Raw genomic sequence first — 24794 nt, forward strand, 5'->3', positions numbered from 1 at the left:
GACCCGGCCTTGGCTCCCCCCAGTTGGTTATGGATCGGCTGCTCATTGGATAGGGTAGCATTTCTTGAGAAGAGTGCAGAGTCCTCCCATCCTTTCCCTTCCTTTCCCCCCTCCCCCCTCCCTTTAAGTTTTCTGCCACTGTTTTCCTTTTTTCCCTTCCCTTCTCCTTTGCACTTAGTACTTCAGGTGGGTTTTTGCTACTTTACGGAGGTGTGTGCTATATTGCTAGATGTTCATGGTCCTATTACTATTGGGAGGGAATAACTGTATGTTTTTATTTATCCTTCACGTATGCACATGGGAACATGCTAAGGTTTGTTTACTTGGCTGTAATTTTCACCTGAATGCGATGGTTTATGGATGACCTTTTCCTGTACTGTTGCTGTTATATCCTTTATATATTTGTATTTTTCCGAACACTGGTTCTGTAACTGATTATGTCTACCGTTCATGTTATTTATTCAGTGTACTGTTTATACTCAATAAATATTAAAACATTTTTTAAACCTTTGGTGATCAAATGCAAAAAAATAAATGCTTTTTAGACACTTGGAGACCAAAATAGAGTCATTTTGACCCAAACAAATGTATCAGGCGGTTGGTTACCAAATGCAATTATCTTGTCCAAAACCGGCTTTTTAAGACTCTAATAGACGAAATAGTCATTTTGACTAAATGTTTATTTCAGACCTTTGGTGACCAAATGTAGTTATTTTGACTAAAAGGGGCTTTTTAGACACTTGGAGACCAAAATAGAGTCATTTTGACCAAAAAATGTTTTCAGATCACTGGTTACGAAATGTAATTATCTTGTCTAAAACCGGCTTTTTAAGACTCTAAAAGACAAAAATACAGTCGTTTTGGCTAAAAAAGTTTTTCAGACCATTGGTGACCAAATGCAGTTATTTTGACTAAAACAGGCTTTGGAGACCTAAATAGAGACATTTTGACCAAAAACATGTTTTCAGACCATTGGTTACCAAATGCAGTTATCTTGTCTAAAAGCGGCGTTTTGAGACTCTAAAAGACAAAAATATAGTCATTTTGGCTAAAAAAAAGTTTTTCAGACCTTTGGTGACCAAATGCAGTTATTTGACTAAAAAAGGCTTTTTAGACACTTGGGAGACCAAAATAGAGTAATTTTGACCAAAAACATGTTATCAGGCCTTTTGTTACGAAATGCAATTATCTTGTCAAAAAGCGGCGTTTTAAGACTCTAAAAGACAAAAATACAGTAATTTTAGCTAAAAAAAAGTATTTTGAGTATTTTGCTTTTTAGGCACTTGGAGACCAAAATAGAGTCATTTTGACCCAAACAAATGTTTCAGGCGATTGGTTAGAAAATGCAATTATCTTGTCCAAAAGCGGCTTTTTAAGACTCTAATAGACGAAAATACAATCATTTTGACTAAATTTTTTTTCACACCTTTGGTGACCAAATGCAGTTATTTTGACTAAAAAAGGCGTTTTAGACATTTGGAGACCAAAATAGAGTCATTTTGACCAAAAACATGTTTTCAGGCCATTGGTTACCAAATGCAGTTATCTTGTCTAAAAGCGATGGTTTGAGATTCTAAAAGATAAAAATACAGTCATTTTTGGTAAAAATGTTTTTCAGACCTTTGGTGACCAAATGCAGTTATTTTGACTAAGAAAGGATCTTTAGACACTTGGAGACCAAAATAGAGTCATTCTGACAAAAACATTTTTTTCAGGCCATTGGTTACCAAATGCAGTTATCTTGTCTAAAAGCGATGGTTTGAGACTCTAAAAGACAAAAATACAGTCATTTTGGCTAAAAAAAAGTTTTTCAGACCTTTGGTGACCAAATGCAGTCATTTTGACAAAAAAGGATTTTAAGACACTTGGAGAGCAAAATAGATTCATTTTGACCAAAAACATGTTGTCAGGCCTTTTGTTACGAAATGCAATTATCTTGTCTAAAAGCGGCGTTTTAAGACTCTAAAAGACAAAAATACAGTAATTTTAGCTAAAAAAAGTATTTCAGACCTTTGGTGAACAAATGCAGTTATTTTGAAAAAAGAGGCTCTTTAGACACTTGGAGACCAAAGATAGAGTCATTTTGACCCAAAAAATGTTTTCAGGCTATTTGTTACCAAATGCAGTTATCTTGTCTAAAAGCGGCGTTTTGAGAATCTAAAAGACAAAAATACAGTCATTTTGGATAAAAGTTTTTCAGACCTTTGATGACCAAATGCATTTATTTTGACTAAAAAAGGCTTGTAAGACACTTGGAGACCAAAATAGAGTTATTTTGACCAAAAACATGTTGTCAGGCCTTTTTTTAAGAAATGCAATTATCTTGTCTAAAATCGGCGTTTTAAGACTCTAAAAGACGAAAATACAGTAATTTTAGCTAAAAAAGTATTTCAGACCTTTGGTGATCAAATGCATTTATTTTGACTAAAATAGGCTTTTTAAACACTCGGGAGACCAAAATAGAGTCATTTTGACCAAAAATGTTTTCAGATCACTGGTTACGAAATGTAATTATCTTGTCTAAAACCGGCTTTTTAAGACTCTAAAAGACAAAAATACAGTCATTTTGGCTAAAAAAGTTTTTCAGACCATTGGTGACCAAATGCAGTTATTTTGACTAAAACAGGCTTTGGAGACCTAAATAGAGTCATTTTGACCAAAAACATGTTTTCAGACCATTGGTTACCAAATGCAGTTATCTTGTCTAAAAGCGGCGTTTTGAGACTCTAAAAGACAAAAATATAGTCATTTTGGCTAAAAAAAAGTTTTTCAGACCTTTGGTGACCAAATGCAGTTATTTGACTAAAAAAGGCTTTTTAGACACTTGGGAGACCAAAATAGAGTAATTTTGACCAAAAACATGTTATCAGGCCTTTTGTTACGAAATGCAATTATCTTGTCAAAAAGCGGCGTTTTAAGACTCTAAAAGACAAAAATACAGTAATTTTAGCTAAAAAAAGAATTTTGACTAAAATAGGCTTTTTAGACACTTGGAGACCAAAATAGAGTCATTTTGACCCAAACAAATGTTTCAGGCGATTGGTTAGAAAATGCAATTATCTTGTCCAAAAGCGGCTTTTTAACCACTTAAGCCCCGGAGGATTTGGCTGCTAAACGACCAGAGGGTATTTTGCGATTCGGCACTGCGTGACTTTAACGGACAATTGCGCGGTCGTGCGACGCTGTACCTAAACGAATTTGGCGTCCTTTTTTTCCCACAAACAGAGCTTTCTTTTGGCGGTATTTGATCACTTGTGCGATTTTTTGATCACGCGCTATAAACAAAAAAAGAGCGTAAATTTTGCAAAAATAGCAATATTTTTCCCTTTTTTTTATATGAAATTCCCCCAAAAAAAAATGTAAAAATCAAAATTTTTTAATATTTTCGGCCAATTTGTTTTATGCTACCTATGTTTGGTAAAAAAAATCGCAAAAAGCGTATTTTGATTGGTTTGCGCAAAAGTTATTGCGTTTACTAACAAAGGGAAAGATTTTTGTCATTTTTGTTGTTTTTTTTTTTAACGCGTAATGGCGGCGATCTGCGATTTTTTTTGCGGTACTGCGACATTGCGGCGGAAAGATCGGACCCTTGACTGACATTTTTGACACTTTTGGGGTTACCAGTGACATTTCTACAGTAATCAGTGCTATACATATGCACTGTTACTGTAAAAATACACTGGTAGTGAAGGGGTTAACTTTATTTGAGAGGGAGGGGCTGTGTGTGTCCCTAGGGGCGTGATTCTAACTGTGATTGGCTGTGGCTTCAACTGTATGCAGAGTGATCAATGGATCTACATAGTAGATCCATGTGATCAGCTCTCATACAGAGAGGAGAATGACAGGCAGCTTGTTTACACAAGCTGCCTGACTTTCTCCCTCTCCCCCGCCGATCGCAGAGTGGCCGGCGGCGATCGGGTCCGCCGGTCACACGCGCGGGGGGGTCCGTGACCACGCGGGAGCGGGAGCGCGCCTCCGGCGGCGCGCGCTCGCTCCCTAAACCCTCACAGGCGAGCGACGTAGACCTACGTCACTTTGCCTGTGAGGGGCTGACCGCCGCCGTAGATAGTCGTGCGGCGGTCGGCAAGTGGTTAAGACTCTAATAGACGAAAATACAATCATTTTGACTAAATTTTTTTTTCACACCTTTGGTGACCAAATGCAGTTATTTTGACTAAAAAAGGCGTTTTAGACATTTGGAGACCAAAATAGAGTCATTTTGACCAAAAACATGTTTTCAGGCCATTGGTTACCAAATGCAGTTATCTTGTCTAAAAGCGATGGTTTGAGATTCTAAAAGATAAAAATACAGTCATTTTTGGTAAAAATGTTTTTCAGACCTTTGGTGACCAAATGCAGTTATTTTGACTAAGAAAGGATCTTTAGACACTTGGAGACCAAAATAGAGTCATTCTGACAAAAACATTTTTTTCAGGCCATTGGTTACCAAATGCAGTTATCTTGTCTAAAAGCGATGGTTTGAGACTCTAAAAGACAAAAATACAGTCATTTTGGCTAAAAAAGTTTTTCAGACCTTTGGTGACCAAATGCAGTCATTTTGACAAAAAAGGATTTTAAGACACTTGGAGAGCAAAATAGAGTCATTTTGACCAAAAACATGTTGTCAGGCCTTTTGTTACGAAATGCAATTATCTTGTCTAAAAGCGGCGTTTTAAGACTCTAAAAGACAAAAATACAGTAATTTTAGCTAAAAAAAAGTATTTCAGACCTTTGGTGAACAAATGCAGTTATTTTGAAAAAAGAGGCTCTTTAGACACTTGGAGACCAAAGATAGAGTCATTTTGACCAAAAAAATGTTTTCAGGCTGTTTGTTACCAAATGCAGTTATCTTGTCTAAAAGCGGCGTTTTGAGAATCTAAAAGACAAAAATACAGTCATTTTGGATAAAAGTTTTTCAGACCTTTGATGACCAAATGCATTTATTTTGACTAAAAAAGGCTTGTAAGACACTTGGAGACCAAAATAGAGTTATTTTGACCAAAAACATGTTGTCAGGCCTTTTTTTAAGAAATGCAATTATCTTGTCTAAAATCGGCGTTTTAAGACTCTAAAAGACGAAAATACAGTAATTTTAGCTAAAAAAGTATTTCAGACCTTTGGTGATCAAATGCATTTATTTTGACTAAAATAGGCTTTTTAAACACTCGGGAGACCAAAATAGAGTCATTTGGGAATACCAGGTGCTGCAGACTTTTGCCTTTTGCTTTATTCGTTGGCTTTCTTTTTGTTTCTCCTGAGGTGCCATCTTGCCATGGCCAAGTTCAAAGGGGTCAATGGTGGCAGTGGTTATTGCCTATGGCCACATCACCCTTAACGCGCCCAATCTCGTCTGATCTCGGAAGCTAACCAGGGTCGTGCCTGGTTAGTACCTGGGAGACCACCTGGGAATACCAGGTGCTGTAGGCTTTTGGCTTTTCCTTTATTCGTTTGCTTTCTTTTTGTTTCTCCAGAGATGCCATTTTGCCATGGTCAAGTTCAAAGGGGTCGAGGGTGGTAGTGGTGATCGCCAATGGCAACATCACCCTGAACGCACCTGATTTCGTCTGATTCTCCTAAGCTAAGCAGGGTCGGGCCTGGTTAGTACCTGGATGGGAGACCACCTGGGAATACCAGGTGCTGTAAGCTTTTGGCTTTTCCTTTATTTGTTGGCTTTCTTTTTGTTTCTCCTGCAGAGCCATCTTGCCATGGCCAAGTTCAAAGGGGTCGAAAGTGGCAGTGGTGATCGCCTACGGCCACATCACCCTGAACGTGCCTGATCTCGGAAGCTAAGCAGGGACGGGACTGGTTAGTACCTAAATGGGAGACCGCCTGGGAATACCAAGTGCTGTAGGCTTTTGGCTTTTTTTTTTTTTTTAAACAATCTTTATTTTTCAACATATAACAAAATCACACCGTACAAGGAAAAAAAAAAAGAACGCACAGTAGAAACAGCAAGTCAAACAATTGGCAAAGTGACAAGTGTTGCATGAGGGGAGCAGCAATCCTAGGCATCAAAAGGTGCTGTAGCTCCGCATACTACAGTAAGCCTCCAGGGCCGGTGATCCGAAGCCCAGGGGCGAGAGGCATGCCACCATGCGCCAGAGGTGGACACAAAAACGGAGCACTCAGGCCGCCAGGTGTGCGAAAAGGAAAGAAAAATCAAAATAGGAACAGCACCCCATCGGGGCCCTCCGGCGGGATACACCCAGAGAGAGGGGGGCTTAAAAAAGAGGCCTCCAACAAACCGCTCTCCGGGAAGTCGCCCCAACAGAGGACAGTCCCATCTCTCGACCCACCACCCAAGCCGGGCAGCGGGGAGGGGGGGGCCAGGCACCCACCACACCACAGCACCCCGTACTAATAGCAGACGGGGTGTCCACGACCCAGTGGGTCCACGGACACGACGCCGGCAGCATGCCTGTCGCCGGGCACATACAACACAAGCAAGTGGCATCACACAGTCAGTGAGAGAAGTAGAACGAAAGGGGGAGAGTATCAGAAGTAGGGGGAAACAAAGAGGGGGAACAGCAGGAAAAGAAGAGGGGGGGAGAGAGAAACGTACCTGCTATCATCCGGGGCACACCCATCTCCACCACGCATCCCATCCACCGCCCTCCAACAGCCGGCTACACGCAGCTTCCAGTGGCCACCTAAGGAGAGGGGGGCACTGGACCCAGGGGTCGGGCTGGGGGCGAAGGGCCCGCCAAGTCCGTTAAGGACGGGTCAGCAAGCACTAACAGGGCCCTATCGAGGCTGGAGGGCACAAGGGCAGGGTCACCAATGTGATCCAGCCAGGGTCTCCACTTCTCAGCATCGCGGTCCCCAGTTCCCCTGCATTTAGCAAGCCATTCCTCCGCATCTCTGATGCCGTCAACAACTCGCCTCCACTCCGAGCCGCCCGGCACCTGCGGCCTCTTCCAGTACATAGGGATTAATCTCCTGGCAGCATTGAGGAGATGGGGCAGTATACTGCGTCGGTATCGGCTAATCGGCAGGCATGGAACGTGCAGCAAGAAGTGGAGGGGGTCGAAGGGAACCTCAACATCCAGGATGGCTTTAATCTGATCGCGGATGTCCCGCCAAAAGGGGGCGATGACCGGGCACTCCCACCAAATATGGAGGAGAGTACCACGGCCACCACACCCCCTCCAGCAAGTAGCAGGGACGGAGGGGAAAATACGATGAAGGTCGGCAGGGACCCTGTACCATCGAGTCATAATTTTGTAATTCGTCTCTTGCATTTTGGAATCTGTGGAGCTCGAGTGCGTAAGCTGGTAGAGATGAGCCGACCTCGTCTCCGAAAGTTCCCGGCCCAAGTCCCGCTCCCACGCCCGCAGGAATCCGGGCCTGGAAGCAGGAACCGCCTCCCCCAGTAGCTGGTACATTTCCGACACAAGACGAGGGGCCGCCTCGTCCTGTATGAACAAACGTTCAAAGGGTTTGAGAGAGGCAGGAGGGCGAATCGAGGGGCCGTAAACCCGGAAGAAATGGTGCAGTTGGCGGTATTTCCAGAAATTAAGTGGGGAACCACCCCGACGGCCTCCCAGCCGCTCGTAAGGCAACAGTCTGCCCCCCTCCAGCAGCTTACCACAACTAGCATTCCCATCATCCACCCAGGGGTCAAAGAACGACATCTGCTCACCCGGAGGAAACCAGAGGAAACCCCCCAGGGGCGCCAGCGGGGAAACAGGGGGCGCCAGGTCTAGAAGCTTATTGATGCGATCCCAGGTGTCCAAGACCTGGGTTGTCAGAGGAGACGTATAAGTCGACAGCCCCCTGTATTCCCGGGACAGCCAGGGAGCATAGGACAGGTTCCTACCCGCCATACACTTCTCCAAGGAAACCCAAAGCTTGGAGTGGGTGTGGAAACGCCAGTTCAAAATACGTTGTAGAACAACCGCCCTATAATAGCGACGCACATCTGGCAGGCCAAGGCCACCCAGATTTTTCGGGCGCTTCAGGGTAGTCAGTGCGAGGCGGGGGCGCTTCGCGTTCCATACAAAATCAATGAGCATGCCGTCAAGGTGAGTGAAGAAACCGCGGGCAGGGGGATGGGTAGCATTTGCAAGTAAAACAGCACCCGAGGGAGGACAGTCATTTTAACAATGTTAACCCTCCCTAGCCAAGTGAAAGCCGTCTTAGTCCAATGGAGGAAGTCCTGTTTGATGTTAGATAGCAGTCGGGGGTAGTTCTGAGCGTATAGCGTGTCGAAGCTGTTGGTAAGTTGGATCCCGAGGTACCTCATAGACGTGGCGGTCCATGTGAAGGGAAAGGCAGCCCTAAGGGCCCCGGAGAGGGACGAGGGAACGGACACCGGCAGTATCTCCGATTTGGTGAGATTTATTTTAAAGTTGGAAACAGCGCCAAAGCGCTCCAGTTCCCGCATCAGGACCGGCAGCGAGAGCAAGGGGTCAGTGAGATGGAATAACACATCATCAGCGTAGGCCGAGAGTTTGTGCTCCATGTTGCCTACCGTCACACCCCTAATATCGCCATTCGCCCGAACCCTGCTCAAGAAAGGTTCCAGAACAAGGGCAAAAAGAAGGGGCGAAAGGGGGCACCCCTGCCTGGTACCGTTCCTGATCGGAATTAAGTGTCGGCCATAAAAGGCCCCAAAAATTAGCCCACATCAGTTTACCTGACAACTAAGAACGTAGTATTTGGTGGCTGGAGGTACATTAGGCATTCACACAGTATACAGAAGTAAGTTAAGGTGCTCCTAAGGACACTCCAAACACCGATATCCCCGTTCAGGAAGTACCACCACCAAAGGTAAAGGTTGGCCTCTTACCACAATGATTTGACCCCCATGACAGAGATCAAAAACAGCATATTTCAACCTCCACTGGCAAATCCTGCACCGGCTCACTCTCTGATCACTTCCACTTCCTCACAGATAGTTATAACATGTAAAGAGGGAAACAACTGCCATAGTGTAGTACCATTAAACAACTTTATTGGACACAATTCTCAAAGTGGCAACTCACATTTGGCTGTAGTTTGTATGGCGTGTGTAAATCAGGGTGTCCTCGAGGCTCGATTCCTGCTGAAAAAATGGCCGCCGCATCCCCTCCGTAGCTCCTCCTACGCGTTTCGTCAGAGACTGATGTCATCAGGGGGTGTGGCCTGCAGTGAATGTCCACAATTTATGCGCTGACGGAGACGGATAGGCGGGGCAATAGACAGGTCCCGGATCCCGGAAGAAAGACACTTGCGTGTCAGCGACCGCAAGCGGCATTTCACAAGAAGAGACATTAGAATGCGGTTCACGTGCGTACCAACGTCCGGAACCAAACATTAACATTAATCAAGACCAATATTAGCACTCATACAATATTCAGTGCAAAATAGATCTTATGCAGATGGATACAGCATATGTAAGCCCAATTGAGCTAAACACACAAGTATCCATTAGCTTTGCATGATTAGATGGTCACAATGGACCACAGTGGAAACCGGTGCCATCTCACAGCAGAAATAAAAAAATCGGGAGACTCCGACCACACCGCCAAATACAACACTAATACATAAAAGATATATTAGCAATATTACCAATCATAAATCTAAAATACATGATCTTAAATAAAAACATATTAAAAAGGCCTCTCAAAAAGAAAATACAGATAAAAACACATGAACTCATTTGTTATAGGCTAAATGGTAACTAGTATACAGGCAATCTACCTTCAAACTATGAATTATGAATTATTGATGAAGGAATTGATGTCCCAATCAATATTGAGGGGCATAGGATTTGAAGCGGTAAATCCAACTGGTCTCCAACTGGGAGACCCCTCTCGTCAGATTGCTACCCCTCCAATTACCCGGGAATTTATCAATCCCCATAAAAATAGTGCCACTAGGATCTTTATTATGGCAGAGAGCATAGTGCCTTGGCGCGCTATGTTTAGGGAAACACATTACCCTGAACGTGCCCTATCTAGTCTGATCTTGGAAGCTAAGCGGGGTTGGGCCTGGTTAGTACCTGGATGGGGGACTTCCGGGGAATACCAGGTGCTGTAGGCTTCTGGCTTTTCCTTTAGTCGTTGGCTTTCTTTTGGTTCTCCTGTGGTGCCATCTTCTCCCCTGTATATGAATGATGATCATACGGTTCTACTATGTAGAACCGTTGATCACCATTCATACATCTGAAGCCACAGCCAATCACAGTAGAAAGCACGCCCCTAGGGACACACATTCAAAAAAAGTTAACCCCTTCACTGCCAGTGTATTTTTATAGTAACAGTGCATATGTATAGCACTGATTACTGTAGAAATGTCACTGGTAACCCCATAAGTGTCAAAAATGTCAGTCAAGGGTCCGATCTGTCCGCCGCAATGTCGCAGTACCGCAAAAAAAATCGCAGATCGCCGCCATTACGCGTTAAAAAAAAAACAACAAAAATGACAAAAATCTTTCCCTTTGTTAGTAAACGCGATAACTTTTGCGCAAACCAATCAAAATACGCTTTTTGTGATTTTTTTTACCAAACATAGGTAGCATAAAACAAATTGGCCGAAAATGTTAAAAAATTTTGATTTTTACATTTTTTTTGGGGGGGGTGGAATTTAATATAAAAAAATGTGAAAAATATTGCTATTTTTGCAAAATTTACGCTCTTTTTTTGTTTATAGCGCATGATCAAAAAATCGCACAGGTGATCAAATACCACCAAAAGAAAGCTCTGTTTGTGGGAAAAAAAAGGACGTCAAATTTGTTTAGATACAGCATCGCACGACCGCGCAAGTGTCCGTTAAAGTCACGCAGTGCCGAATCGCAAAATACCCCCTGGTCAGGAAGGGGGTAAAATCTTCCGGGGCTTAAGTGGTTAAAACTCTAAAAGACAAAAATAAAGTAATTTTGACTAAAAAATTTTTTTCAGACTTTTGGCTGACCAAATGCAGTTATTTTGACTAAAAAAGGCCTTTAAGACACTTGGAGACCAAAATAGAGTCATTTTGACCAATAACATTTTCAGGGCATTGGAGAGCAAAATGCAGCGATCTTGACTAAAACCGGCTTTTTAAGACTCTAAAATACAAAAATTCAGTCATTTTGAATAAAAAAAATGTTTCATTCACAGGATACAGAAGTAAGTGTCGGCCGTAAAAGGCCCCAAAAATTAGCCCACATGGGTTTACCTGACAGCTAAGAACGTAGTATTTGGTGGCTGAAGGTATATTAGGCATTCACAGGGTACAGAAGTAAGTGTCGGCCTGTATAACCTCAAAAAATAGCCCACATGGGTTTAAATGACAGCTAAGAACGTAGTATTCTTTGGATGAATGTACATTAGGCATTCACTGGATACAGAAGTAAGTGTCGGCCATAAAAGGCCCCAAAAAATAGCCCACATGGGTTTACCTGACAGCTAAGAATGTAGTATTCTGTGGCTGAAGGTACATTAGGCATTCACAGGGTACAGAAGTAAGTGTCGGCCTGTATAGGCCCCAAAAATTAGCCCAAATGGGTTTACCTGACAGCTAAGAATGTAGTATTCTGTGGCTGAAGGTACCTTAGGCATTCACAGGATAAAGAAGTAAGTGTCGGCCATAAAAGGCCCCAAAAATTAGCCCACATCAGTTTACCTGACAACTAAGAACGTAGTATTTGATGGCTGGAGGTACATTAGGCTTTCACAGGATACAGAAGTAAGTGTCAGCCTGTATAGGCCCCAAAACCTAGCTCACATGGGTTTAACTGACAGCAAATAACATAGTGTATTTGATGGCTGAAGGTACATTAGGCATTCACAGTATACAGAAGTAAGTGTCGGACTGTATAGGCCCCAAAAATGAGCTCACATGGGTTTAACTGACAGCAAAGAACGTAGTGTATTTGATGGCTGGAGGTACATTAGGCATTCACAGTAGACTGAAGCAAGTGTCGGCCTGTATAGGCCCCAAACATTAGCTCACATGGGTTTAACTGACAGCACAGAACATAGTATTTGATGACTGGATGTACATTAGGCTTTCACAGGATACAGAAGTAAGTGTCAGCCTGTATAGGCCCCAAAACTTAGCTCGCATGGGTTTAACTGACAGCAAAGAACATAATGTATTTGGTGGCTGAAGGTACATTAGGCATTCACAGTATACAGAAGTAAGTGTCGGCCTGTATAGGCCCCAAAAAATAGCTCACATGGTTTTAACTGACAGCAAAGAACGTAGTATTTGATGGCTAGAGGTAAATTAGGCATTCACACAGGAGAAACAAAAAGAAAGCCAACGAATAACCTGAGGTGCCATCTTGCTATGGCCAAGTTCAAAGGGGTCGAGGGTCGCCTACAGCCACATCACCCTGAACGCGCCCAATCTGGTCTGATCTCAGAAGCTAAGCAGGGTCGGCCTGGTTAGTACCTGGATGGGAGACCGACTGGGAATACCAGGTTCTGTAGGCTTTTGGCTTTTCCTTTATTCGTTGGCTTTCTTTTTGTTTCTCCTGAGGTGCCATCTTGCCATGGCCAAGTTCAAAGGGGTCGAGGGTGGAAGTAGTGATCGCCTACGGCCACATCACCCTGAACACGCCCAAACTGGTCTGATCTCGGAAGCTAAGCAGGGTCGGGCCTGATTAGTACCTGGATGGGAGACCGCCTGTGTAGTGGAGGAGTAGTTTAATCTACATGGGCTCTGCTGGTAGATAGGAAAACAGGTAATAATCCAACTAGGCAGGTACAGCATGCAACAATCCAGGTAGCGTTATACAATCCTTCCTTCCCAAGAACTAGATGACACATAGGCTGGGAGTCAACTCAGAATGCATTGTTTATTGAAAACACCAGAGATCTACACTTCTCCAAAACCCCCTCCCTCTTCGAGTGATTCCACACAAATACACAGCCCAAAATATGCTTACAAGGCAGACAGGAACAATAGGACAATGGAATGCAGTTATTCACAAAAACAAACCCCACCCCACTAGCAGGGGTCCATGAAACTCTGCTGCCATATTCTAGCAATCTGCAATATATCTTTATATATTTCCTCAGGGACACTGTTCAGTAATATTATGGCCAGTCTTTCAACACAAGCCACACTCTCGGTGTTCATTCCGCTACAGCCTGGGAATACCAGGTGCTGTAGGCTTTAGGCTTTTCCTTTATTCATTGGCTTTCTCTTTGTTTCTCCTGAGGTGCCATCTTGGCATGGCCAAATTCAAAAGGGTCGAGGGTGGCAGTGGTGATCGCCTAAAGCCACATCACCTTTAATGCGCTCAATCTGGTCTGCTAAGCTAAGCAGGATTGGGTCTGGTTAGTACCTGGAGGGGGGACTGCCTGGGAATACCAGGTTCTGTAGGCTTTTGGCTTTTCCTTTATTCGTTGGCTTTCTTTTTGTTTCTCCTGAAGTGACATCTTGCCATGGCCAAGTTCAAAGGGGTTGAGGGTGGCAGTGGTGAACACCTATGGCTACATCACCCTGAACACACCCCATCTCGTCTGATCTCGGAAGCTAAGCAGGGTCAGGCCTGGTTAGTACCTGGATGGGAGACCGCCTGGGAATGCCAGGTGCTGCAGACTTTTGACTTTTGCTTTATTCGTTGGCTTTCTTTTTGTTTCTCCTGAGGTGCCATCTTGCCATGGCCAAATTCAAAGGGGTCAATGGTGGCAGTGGTTATTGCCTATGGCCACATCACCCTTAACGCGCCCGATCTCGTCTGATCTCGGAAGCTAAGCAGGGTCGGGCCTGGTTAGTACCCGGGAGACTGCTTGGGAATACCAGGTGCTGTAGGCTTTTGGCTTTTCCTTTATTCGTTTGCTTTCTTTTTGATTCTCCAGAGATGCCATTTTGCCATGGCCAATTTCAAAGGGGTCGAGGGTGGTAGTGGTGATCGCCAATGGCCACATCACCCTGAACGCACCTGATTTTGTCTGATCTCGGAAGCTAAGCAGGGTCGGGCCTGGATAGTACCTGGATGGGAGACCACCTGGGAATACCAGGTGCTGTAAGCTTTTGGCTTTTCCTTTATTCGTTGGCTTTCTTTTTGTTTCTCCTGAGGAGCCATCTTGCCATGGCCAAGTTCAAAATGGTCGAGAGTGGCAGTGGTGATCGCCTACGGCCACATCACCCTGAACGCACCTGATCTCAGAAGCTAAGAAGGGTCGGGCCTGGTTAGTACCTAAATGGGAGACCGCCTGGGAATACCAAGTGCTGTAGGCTTTTGGCTTTTCATTTATTCGTTGGCTTTCTTTTTGTTTCTCCTGAGGTGCCATTTTGCCATGGCCAAGTTCAAAGGGGTCGAGTGTGGCAGCACTGATTGCCTATGGCCACATCACCCTGAAAGAGCCCAATCTTGTCTGAATTCGGAAGCTAAGCTGGGTCGGGCCTGGTTAGTACCTGGATGTGAGACTGCCTGGAAATACCAGGTGCTGTAGGCTTTTGGCTTTTCCTTTTTTCGTTGGCTTTCTTTTTGTTTCTCCTGAGGTGCCATTTTGCCATGGCCAAGTTCAAAGGGGCCGAGGGTGGCAGCAGTGATCGCCTATGGCCACATCACCCTGAACGAGCCCAATCTCATCTGATCTCGGAAGCTAAGCTTTGTCGGGCCTGGTTAGTACCTGGATGTGAGACCGACTGAGAATACCAGGTGCTGTAGGCTTTTGGCTTTTCCTTTATTCGATGTCTTTCATTTTGTTTCTCCTGAGGTGCCATTTTGCCATGGCCAAGTTTAAAGGGGCCGAGGGTGGCAGTGGTGATCGCCTACGGCCACATCACCCTGAACGAGCCTGATCTAGTCTGATCTCGGAAGCTAAGCAGAGTCGGGCCTGGTTAGTACCTGGATGTGAGACCAACTGGGAATACCAGATTCTGTAGGCTTTTGGCTTTTCCTTTATTCGTTGTCTTTCATTTTGTTTCTCCTGAGGTGCCATCTTGCCATGGCCAAGTTCAAAGGGGTCGAGAGTGGCGGGGGTGATTGCCTACAGCCACATCACCCTGAACGTGCCCTATCTCGTCTGATCTCGGAAGCTAAGCGAGGTTGGGCCTGGTTAGTACCTGGATGGGGGACTTCCGGGGAATACCAGGTGCTGTAGGCTTCTGGCTTTTCCTTTAGTCGTTGGCTTTCTTTTGGTTCTCCTGAGGTGCCATCTTGCCATGGCCAAGTTCAAAGGGGTCGAGGGTGGCAGTGGTGGTTGCCTACGGCCACATCACCTTGAACGCGCCCAATCTCGTCTGATTTTGGAAGCTAAGCAGGGTCGGGCCTGGTTAGTACCTGGATGGGAGACCGCCTGGGAATATAAGGTGCTGAAGGCTTTTGGCTTTTTCTTTATTCGTTGGCTTCTTTTCGTTTCTCTTGAGGTGCCATCTTGCAATGGCTAAGTTCAAAGGGGTCGAGGGTGGAAGTGGTGATTGCCTATGGACACATCACCCTGAACGCGCCTGATCTCATTTGATCTCGGAAGGTAAGCAGCATCAGGCCTGGTTAGTATCTGGATGGGAGACCGCCTGTGTAGCGGAGGAGTAGTTTAACCTACATTGGCTCCGCTGGTAGACAGGAAAACAGGTAATAATCCAACTAAGCAGGTACAGCATGCAACAATCCTTCCCTCCCAAGAACTAGACGACACATAAGCTGGGAGTCAACTCAGAATGCCTTGTTTATTGAAAACACAAGAGAGCTACACTCTGCCAAAACCCTCTCCCTCTTTCAGTCATTCCACACAAACACACATCCCATAATATGCTTACAAGGCAGACAGGAACAATAGGACAATGGAATGCCTGTATTCACAAAAACAAACCCCACCCCACTAGCAGGGGCCTATAAAACACTGCTGCCATATTCTAGCAATCTGCAATATATCTTTATATATTTCCTCAGGGACACTTTTCAGTAATATTATGGTCATTCTTTCAACACAAGCCACACTCTCAGCGTCCATTCCGCTACAGCCTGGGAATACCAGGTGCTGTAGGCTTTTGGCTTTTCCTTTATTCGTTGGCTTTCTTTTTGAGAAGTTTGTGTCGGCCTGTATAGGCCCCAAAAAATAGCTCACATGGGTTTAACTGACAGCAAAGAACATAGTATTTGATGGCATGAGGTACAGTAGGCATTCACACAGTATACAGAAGTAAGTGTCGGCATGTATAGGCCCCAAAAATTAGCTCACATGGGTTTACCTGACAGTTAAGAATGTAGTATTTGGTGGCTGAAGGTACATTAGGCATTCACAGGATACAGAAGTAAGTGTTGGCCTGTATAGTCCCCAAAAATTAGCCCACATGGGTTTTACTGACAGCTAAGAACGTAGAATTCTGTGGCTGAAGGTACATTAGGCATTCACACAGTATACAGAAGTAAGTGTCGGACTGTTTAGGCCCCAAAAATTAGCTCACATGGGTTTAACTGACAGCAAAGAATGTAGTATTGGATGGCTAGAGGTACAGCAGGCATTCACACAGTATACAGAAGTAAGTGTCGGGCTCTATAGCCCCCAAAAATTAGCTCACATGGGTTTACCTGACTGCTAAGAACGTAGTATTTTGTGGCTAAAGGTGCTGAAGTTACATTAGGCATTCACAGGATACAGAAGTGTCGGCCATAAAAGGCCCCAGAAATTAGCCCACATGGGTTTACCTGACACTTACCTTCAGTCACAGAATACTACATTCTTAGTTAAACCCATGTGGGCTAATTTTTGGGGCCTATACAGGCCGACACATACTTCTGTACAATGTGAATGCCTAATGTACCTTCAGCCACCAAATACTACGTTCTTAGCTGTCAGGCTAATTTTTCGGGACTTTTATGGTCGACACTTACTTCTGTATCCTGTGAATGCCTAATGTACCTTCAGCCACAGAATGCTAAATACATTCATTTTGACAAAAAAAATTTCAGACTATTGGAGACCAAGTGCAGTGTCTAAAACCAGCTTTTTAAGACTCTAAAAGACAAAAATACAGTAATTTTTGACTAAAAAGTTTGTCAGACCTTTGGTGACCAAATGCAGTTATTTTGGCTAAAAAAAGCTTTTTAGACACCTGGAGACCAAAAAAGTCATTTTGACCAAAGAATTTTTTTCAGGCCATTGGAGCCAAATGTCTAAAATCTTGTCTAAAACCGGCTTTTTAAGGCTCTAAAAGACAAAAATATAGTCATTTAGACTAAAAAAACAATTTCAGACCTTTGGTGCTTTTTAGACACTTGGAGACCAAAATAGAGTCATTTTGACCAACAATTTCTTTTCAGGCCATTGGAGCCCAAATGGCCGGTTTTAGACAAATCTTGTCTTAAACCGGCTTTTTAAAGCTCTAAAAGACAAAAATACATTCATTTTGACTTAATTTTTTTCATCAGACCTTTGGTGAGCAAATACAGTTATTGTGACTAAAAAGGCTTTTTAGACACTTGGAGACATAAATAGAGTCATTTTGACCAAAAATAATTTTTCAGGTCATTGGAGCCAAATGGCCGGTTTCAGACAAATCATGTCTAAAACCGGCTTTTTAAGGCTCTAAAAGAAAAAAATACATTCATTTTGACTAAAAAAAATTTCAGACCTTTTGTGACTAAATGCTGTTATATACTCTAAAAGGCTTTTTAGACACTTGGAGAGCAAAATAGAACTCCAATAGCCCGAAAATTTTTTTGGTCAAAATGACTCTATTTTGGTCTCCAAGTGTTTAAAAAGCCTTTTTCTAGTCAAAATGCATTTGGTCACCAAAGGTCTGAAAAAAATGTATTCAAATTGACTGTATTTTTGTCTTTTAGTGCTTTAAAAAGCCGGTTTTAGACAAGATTTTAGACATTTTGGCTCCAATGGCTTGAAAATCTTTTTGGTCAAAATGACTCTATTTTGGTCTCCAAGTGTCTAAAGAGCCCTTTTTAGTATAAATAACTGCATTTGGTCACCAAAGGTCTGAAAAATAAATTTAGTCAAAATGAATGTATTTTTGTCTTTTAGAGCCTTAGAGATTTGTCTAAAACTGGCTATTTGGGCTCCAATCGCCTGAAAAAAATTTTTGGTCAAAATGGTCTGGAAAAAAAATTTTGGCCTGAAAAAAAATTTTGGTCAAAATGACTCTATTTTGGTCTCCTTTTGTGGTCAAAATAACTGCATTTGGTCACCAAAGGTCTGAATTTTTTTAGTCCAAATAACTATATTTTTGTCTTTTAGAGCATTAAAAAGCTGGTTTTAGACAAGATTTTAGACATTTGGCTCCAATGGCCTGAAAAACATTTTTTGGTCAAAATGACTCTATTTTGGTCTCCAAGTGTCTAAAAAGCCTTTTTCTAGTCAAAATAACTGCATTTGGTCACCAAAGGTCTGAAAAAAAATGTATTCAAATTGACTATATTTTTGTCTTTTAGTGCCTTAAAAAGTCGGTTTTAGACAAGATTTTAGACATTTGGGCTCCAATGGCATGAACATTTTTTTTGGTTAAAATGAGTCTATTTTGGTCTCCAAGTGTCTAAAAATCTTTTTTTTTAATATAAATAACTGCATTTGGTCACCGAAGGTCTGAAAAATTAGTCAAAATGAATGTATTTTTGTCTTTTAGTGTCTTAAAAAGCCGGTTTTAGACCAGATTTGTCTAAATCCGGCCATTTGGGCTCCAATGGCCTGAAAAAAAGTTTTTGGTCAAAATGACTCTATTTTGGTCTCCAAGTGTCTAAAAAGCCTTTTTAGTCAAAATAACTGCATTTGGTAACCAAAGGTCTGAAAAAAATTTAGTCAAAATGACTATATTTTTCTTTTAGAGCCCTAAAAAGCCGGTTTTAGACAAGATTTTAGACATTTGGGCTCCAATGGCCTGAAAAAATTTCTTTGGTCAAAATGACTCTTTTTTGGTCTCCAGGTGTCTAGAAAGCTTTTTTTAGCCAAAATAACTGCATTTGGTCACCAAAGGTCTGACAAACTTTTTTAGTCAAAAATGACTGTATTTATGTCTTTTAGAGTCTTAAAAAGGCGGTTTTAGACACTGCACTTGGTCTCCAATTGTCTGAAATTTTTTTGTCAAAATGAATGTATTTAGCATTCTGTAGCTGAAGGTACATTAGGCATTCACAGGATACAGAAATAAGTGTCGGCCATAAAAGTCCCCAAAAATTAGCCTGACAGCTAGGAACGTAGTATTTGGTGGCTGACGGTACATTAGGCATTCACAGGGTACAGAAGTAAGTGTCGGCCTGTATAGGCCCCAAAAATTAGCCCACATGGGTTTAACTAAGAACGTAGTATTCTGTGACTGAAGGTAAGTGTCAGGTAAACCCATGTGGGCTCATTTCTGGGGCCTTTTATGGCCGACACTTACTTCTGTATCCTGTGAATGCCTAATGTACCTTTAGCCACAGAATACTACATTCTTAGCAGTCAGGTAAACACATGTGAGCTAATTTTTGGGGGCTATAGAGGCCGACACTTACTTCTGTATACTGTGTGAATGCCTGCTGTACCTCTAGCCATCCAATACTACATTCTTTGCTGTCAGTTAAACCCATGTTAGCTAATTTTTGGGGCCTAAACAGTCCGACACTTACTTCTGTATCCTGTGAATGCCTAATGTACCTTCAGCCACCAAATACTACATTCTTAACTGTCGGGTAAACCCATTTGAGCTAATTTTTGGGGCCTATACATGCCGACACCTACTTCTGTATACTGTGTGAATGCCTACTGTACCTCTTGCCATCAAATACTACGTTCTTTGCTGTCAGTTAAACCCATGTGAGCTATTTTTTGGGGCCTATACAGGCCGACACAAACTTCTCAAAAAGAAAGCCAACGAATAAAGGAAAAGCCAAAAGCCTACAGCACCTGGTATTCCCAGGCTGTAGCGGAATGGACACTGAGAGTCTGGCTTGTGTTGAAAGAATGACCATAATATTACTGAACAGTGTCCCTGAGGAAATATATAAAGATATATTGCAGATTGCTAGAATATGGCAGCAGTGTTTCATAGACCCCTGCTAGTGGGGTGGTGTTTGTTATTGTGAATACCGGCATTCCATTGTCCTATTGTTCCTGTCTGCCTTGTAAGCATATTATGGGATGTGTGTTTGTGTGGAATGACTCAAAGAGGGAGAGGGTTTTGGCAGAGGGAAGGATTGTATAACACTACCTGGATTGTTGCATGCTGTACCTGCTTATTTGGATTATTACCTGTTTTCCTGTCTACCAGCGGAGCCAATGTAGATTAAACTACTACTCCGCTACACAGGCACTAACCAAGCCTGACGCTACTTAGCTTCCAAGATCAGGCGCGTTCAGGGTGATGTGGCCGTAGGCGATCACCACTGCCACCCTCGACCCCTTTGAACCCTTTGAACTTGGCCATGGCAAGATGGCACCTCAGGAGAAACAAAAAGAAAGCCAACGAATAAAGCAAAAGCCAAAAGTCTACAGCACTTGGTATTCCCAGGCGGTCTCCCATCCTGGTTACAGGCCTGACCCTGCTTAGCTTCCGAGATCAGACGAGATCGGGCCCGTTAAGGGTGATGTGGCCATAGGCAATAACCACTGCCACCATTGACCCCTTTGAACTTGGCCATGGCAAGATGGCACCTCAGGAGAAACAAAAAGAAAGCCAACGAATAAAGCAAAAGCCAAAAGTCTACAGCACCTGGTATTCCCAGGCGGTCTCCCATCCAGGTACTAACCAGGCCTGACCCTGCTTAGCTTCCAAGATCAGACGAGATGGGGTGTGTTCAGGGTGATGTGGCCATAGGCAATAACCACTGCCACCATTGACCCCTTTGAACTTGGCCATGGCAAGATGTCACTTCATGAGAAACAAAAAGAAAGCCAACGAATAAAGGAAAAGCCAAAAGCCTACAGCACCTGGTATCTAGTGGGAGGGAAGGATTGTATAACGCTACATGGATTGTTGCATGCTGTACCTGCCTAGTTGGATTATTACCTGTTTTCCTATCTACCAGCAGAGCCCATGTAGATTAAACTACTCCTCCGCTACACAGGCGGTCTCCCATCCAGGTACTAACCAGGCCCGACCCTGCTTAGCTTCCGAGATCAGACCAGATTGGGCATGTTCAGGGTGATGTGGCCGTAGGCGATCACTGCTTACTGCTTCCACCCTCGACCCCTTTGAACTTGGCCATGGCAAGATGGCACCTCAGGAGAAACAAAAAGAAAGCCAACGAATAAAGGAAAAGCCAAAAGCCTACAGCACCTGGTATTCCCAGGCGGTCTCCCATCCAGGTACTAACCAGGCCCAACCCTGCTTGGTATTCCCAGGCTGTAGCGGAATGGACACTGAGAGTGTGGCTTGTGTTGAAAGAATGACCATAATATTACTGAACAGTGTCCCTGAGGAAATATATAAAGATATATTGCAGATTGCTTGAATATGGCAGCAGTGTTTCATAGACCCCTGCTAGTGGGGTGGGGTTGGTTATTGTGAATATCTGCATTCCATTGTCCTATTGTTCCTGTCTGCCCTGTAAGCATATTATGTATATATATGACCAGAGCGCTAAAAAACCTCCGACACAGAAGATGTGTATGGTGAATCAAATGCAAAGCAGGGAGGGGGGAGAGGGGGGAAGGGGGGGGAAAGGGACAAAAAGGCTAACAAAGGACTAAGCAGTAGATAAAACTAATAAGATAAAATTACTGTATAGTATGAGATCAACATGTAGACCAAAGGGGATAGTCCATATGCACTGAGCCGCTCTTCCACAGACCAAGAGGAGATTCTGTATAAGCAAAAAAACAAAGAGGAGAAGCGCTCTAAGTGCAGACAGTTTATTCATACATATAAGACAATGTGTGTGGTAACTCACAAGACATGAATGAAGGTCAGGCTGTGTGACACCATTAGATCTTAGGACATCCTCTGGGGGGAGGGGGGTTGTAACATCCACTCCAAGGCGCCGTCCGTAGCTGAGTCAATGTTGATGGGAGGAAAGAAAGCCGGCTGCCTCCCGCCTCAGTGTACGGTGTGTGGTCAGATGGAGATGACCGGCGGCTGCAAAGTTCCGTAGGAGGATGGACGCTCTCCCGTCACCAGGGGTGGTGTGATCAAACAGCAATAGAACGGCAAGCACGACGCGTTTCTGAGCATGCGCGGGGTCAGTATACCCGGCGCGCTCTTTCTTCAGGTGCTGGAGCGCCGTTGACTCTACAAAGTTTATATATAGCTCAATTGATTAGTGATTCACCACAGCTGGAAAAAAAGGGGAGGGGGAGTACCTCGGAACAAAAAGGATTTGGAACCAGAGCTAGAAGCAACCAGTTCGTTGAAAAACAGCAACTTTAAAATCAGTTATACATGATTGCACGGCATTAAAAACATACATCAAAGGTGGATTGTACTCGGCTGGCTGGCCACAAATTCACATGTATGGGGCTAAAGCAATAATTTCTCATAAGACTCAGATATATGCTATAATGGATAATAGGTGATAATTAATGGTAATAATCGAAGTTGGACAAGTGAGCCTGAACATATCCTGACTCCTAACAATAATAATAAGGATATAAATATATACGTACATAAAAAATCATAAACATAGATAAAATAAAATAAAATACAATCTAAACCTATGGACCCCAGGTATGTGGAAGGGGGAAGGGGAAGAAAACTTATAATGTTGGTATATTTAGAACTAGTGGTCCAGGAAAACATAATGTACCATAATAAAATATTGCGACATGATAGAACATGCATCAAGCAGCACAATACACAACTACTATTAAAAAATATCTATAAAAACCCCTGAATGTAATGTATATAAAAATATGTTTATATAAAAATATATATATATAAAAACCGTCTGATTTAGAAGGTGTATTGAAAACTCAAATAAAAAATACATATAGATGAATAAAAGGAAAAAATAACTGCTAGTAAAGGCAACATATCACACAAGGGGCCCAAGCCTGCATGTGATTGTTAACAAATTCATATGTCAAGATGTAAAATGTATATATATAAGGTCATTAAAAAGGGATAAAAAGAAACCATTGTATTAGTTGGAACGAAGGAGGAGAGGGAGGAAAGAAACCTCAATTATAGAATGGTATGTACTTCTAGTTCCTCGTTCAATCCTCGAGGGGCGAGAACATCTAATGTGTATATCCCTAATACATATACATATGTACATATCTAATGTGTATAATTTTCCATAATTTGGAAAAACGTTCTCCTTCTGGTAAATCTTTCGAGATGGATTCAATGACCCAAATTTTTAATCCCTCAGTCGATTTTCCATGGACTTCTAAAAAGTGTCGCGGGACACTATGAAGGTCACTCCCACCTTCAATGAGACGGCGGTGTTTCCCAAACCGTTGCCTTACTGGTCTGATGGTACGACCCACATAAAGAAACTGACACGGGCATATTAAACAATAGACAACATACTCAGTAGAGCAGTTGTAAAAATTATCTAAGACGTAAGTTTTACCATTATGTGTAAAGTCTTTTTGGCCATGTCTCACAAAGGTGCACATTTTGCATAATTTTTTCTTACATGTGTACATGCCTTTCAGCGGGATCATCCAGGGCAAGTGATTGGTAGCCTTGATGTTTTTCAATTTGCTTGGCGCAATCTTGTTTTTTAAAGTAGTGGCCCTCCTGTATGTCACTTTTGGTTTCTCTAAGATGACAGAATTAAGATGGGGGTCCTGTTTTAAAATACCCCAATGTTTGGATAGAATTTTTTCCATTTTTTTATAATGGCAATGAAACCTAGTGATAAATCGAACCGGATGATGTTCATCTCTGGCTTTGGAACTGGGGAGTTTCCCTGGAAGATAAGCTTCATAAGCTAAATTGACCAAATCGTCGGGATAGCCTTTTTCAGAAATTTTTTTCTTTAGATGTTCGCTTTGGGCTACATAATCAAGGTCCCTAGTACAGTTCTGTCTCAACCGACAGAACTGACCTTTAGGTATATTATTTGTCCATTGGGGGTGATGGCAACTATTGTAATGAAGATAGGAGTTTCCACAGGTAGGTTTATTGTAGTTTTTGGCATATATGTGATGTGACTCATGTCCAAGTTCCAAATCTAGAAACGGCATATAGTCTGGATGTGAGACTGAGGTAAAGGAAAGGCCTAGGGTGTTATTATTGCAGTGGGTGACAAAATCGTCGATTTGGGAGGCGGAGCCGTCCCAAATGACGATAATATCGTCTATGTACCGCCCAAAGAAAACAATGTGCTGGGCAAAAGGATTATTCCGCCAGATGTATCTAGACTCCCAGAAACCCATGGTCAGATTTGCATAGGACGGAGCAAAATTAGCTCCCATGGCTGTCCCATTTATCTGTAAATAAATAGTGTCCTCAAACTGAAAATAATTGTGAGTTAAACAAAATTGTGTTGCTTCCAAGATAAAAGACACTTGATCATGGTGTAAGGAGGAGTCTTGAAGGAGAAAATGTTGTATGGCTTGTAAGCCTATATTGTGGGGAATGGAGGTATATAACGAACTGACGTCCAACGATAGCCAGATGTAACTATTTTCCCATCTATACGGAATGATTTGTTCTAATAAGTGACCTGAATCGCGTATATATGATTGCAGGCTTTGGGCTAAAGGTTGCAGGAAGACGTCAATGAACTGTGAGAGACCACTGGTCACACTGTCCATTGCTGCTACAATGGGTCTACCTGGAGGATGTAAAGGGTCTTTGTGGACCTTTGGTAAGTGATAAAAGTAAGGGGTGTTATAATGGTCCTTTTTTAGGAAAGCTGCCTCATCTTTATTTATCACTTTATTCAGTAACGCCGATTGTACCAATTGTTCAACCTCAATTTAATACGCTGGTAGTGGGTCTTTATGGAGTCTCGTGTATGTTTTGTTGTCATTTAATAATCGACAGGCTTC

This window comes from Pelophylax lessonae, assembly GCF_965119305.1.
Source record: "Pelophylax lessonae genome assembly, chromosome: 2".
Lineage (NCBI taxonomy): Eukaryota > Metazoa > Chordata > Amphibia > Anura > Ranidae > Pelophylax > Pelophylax lessonae.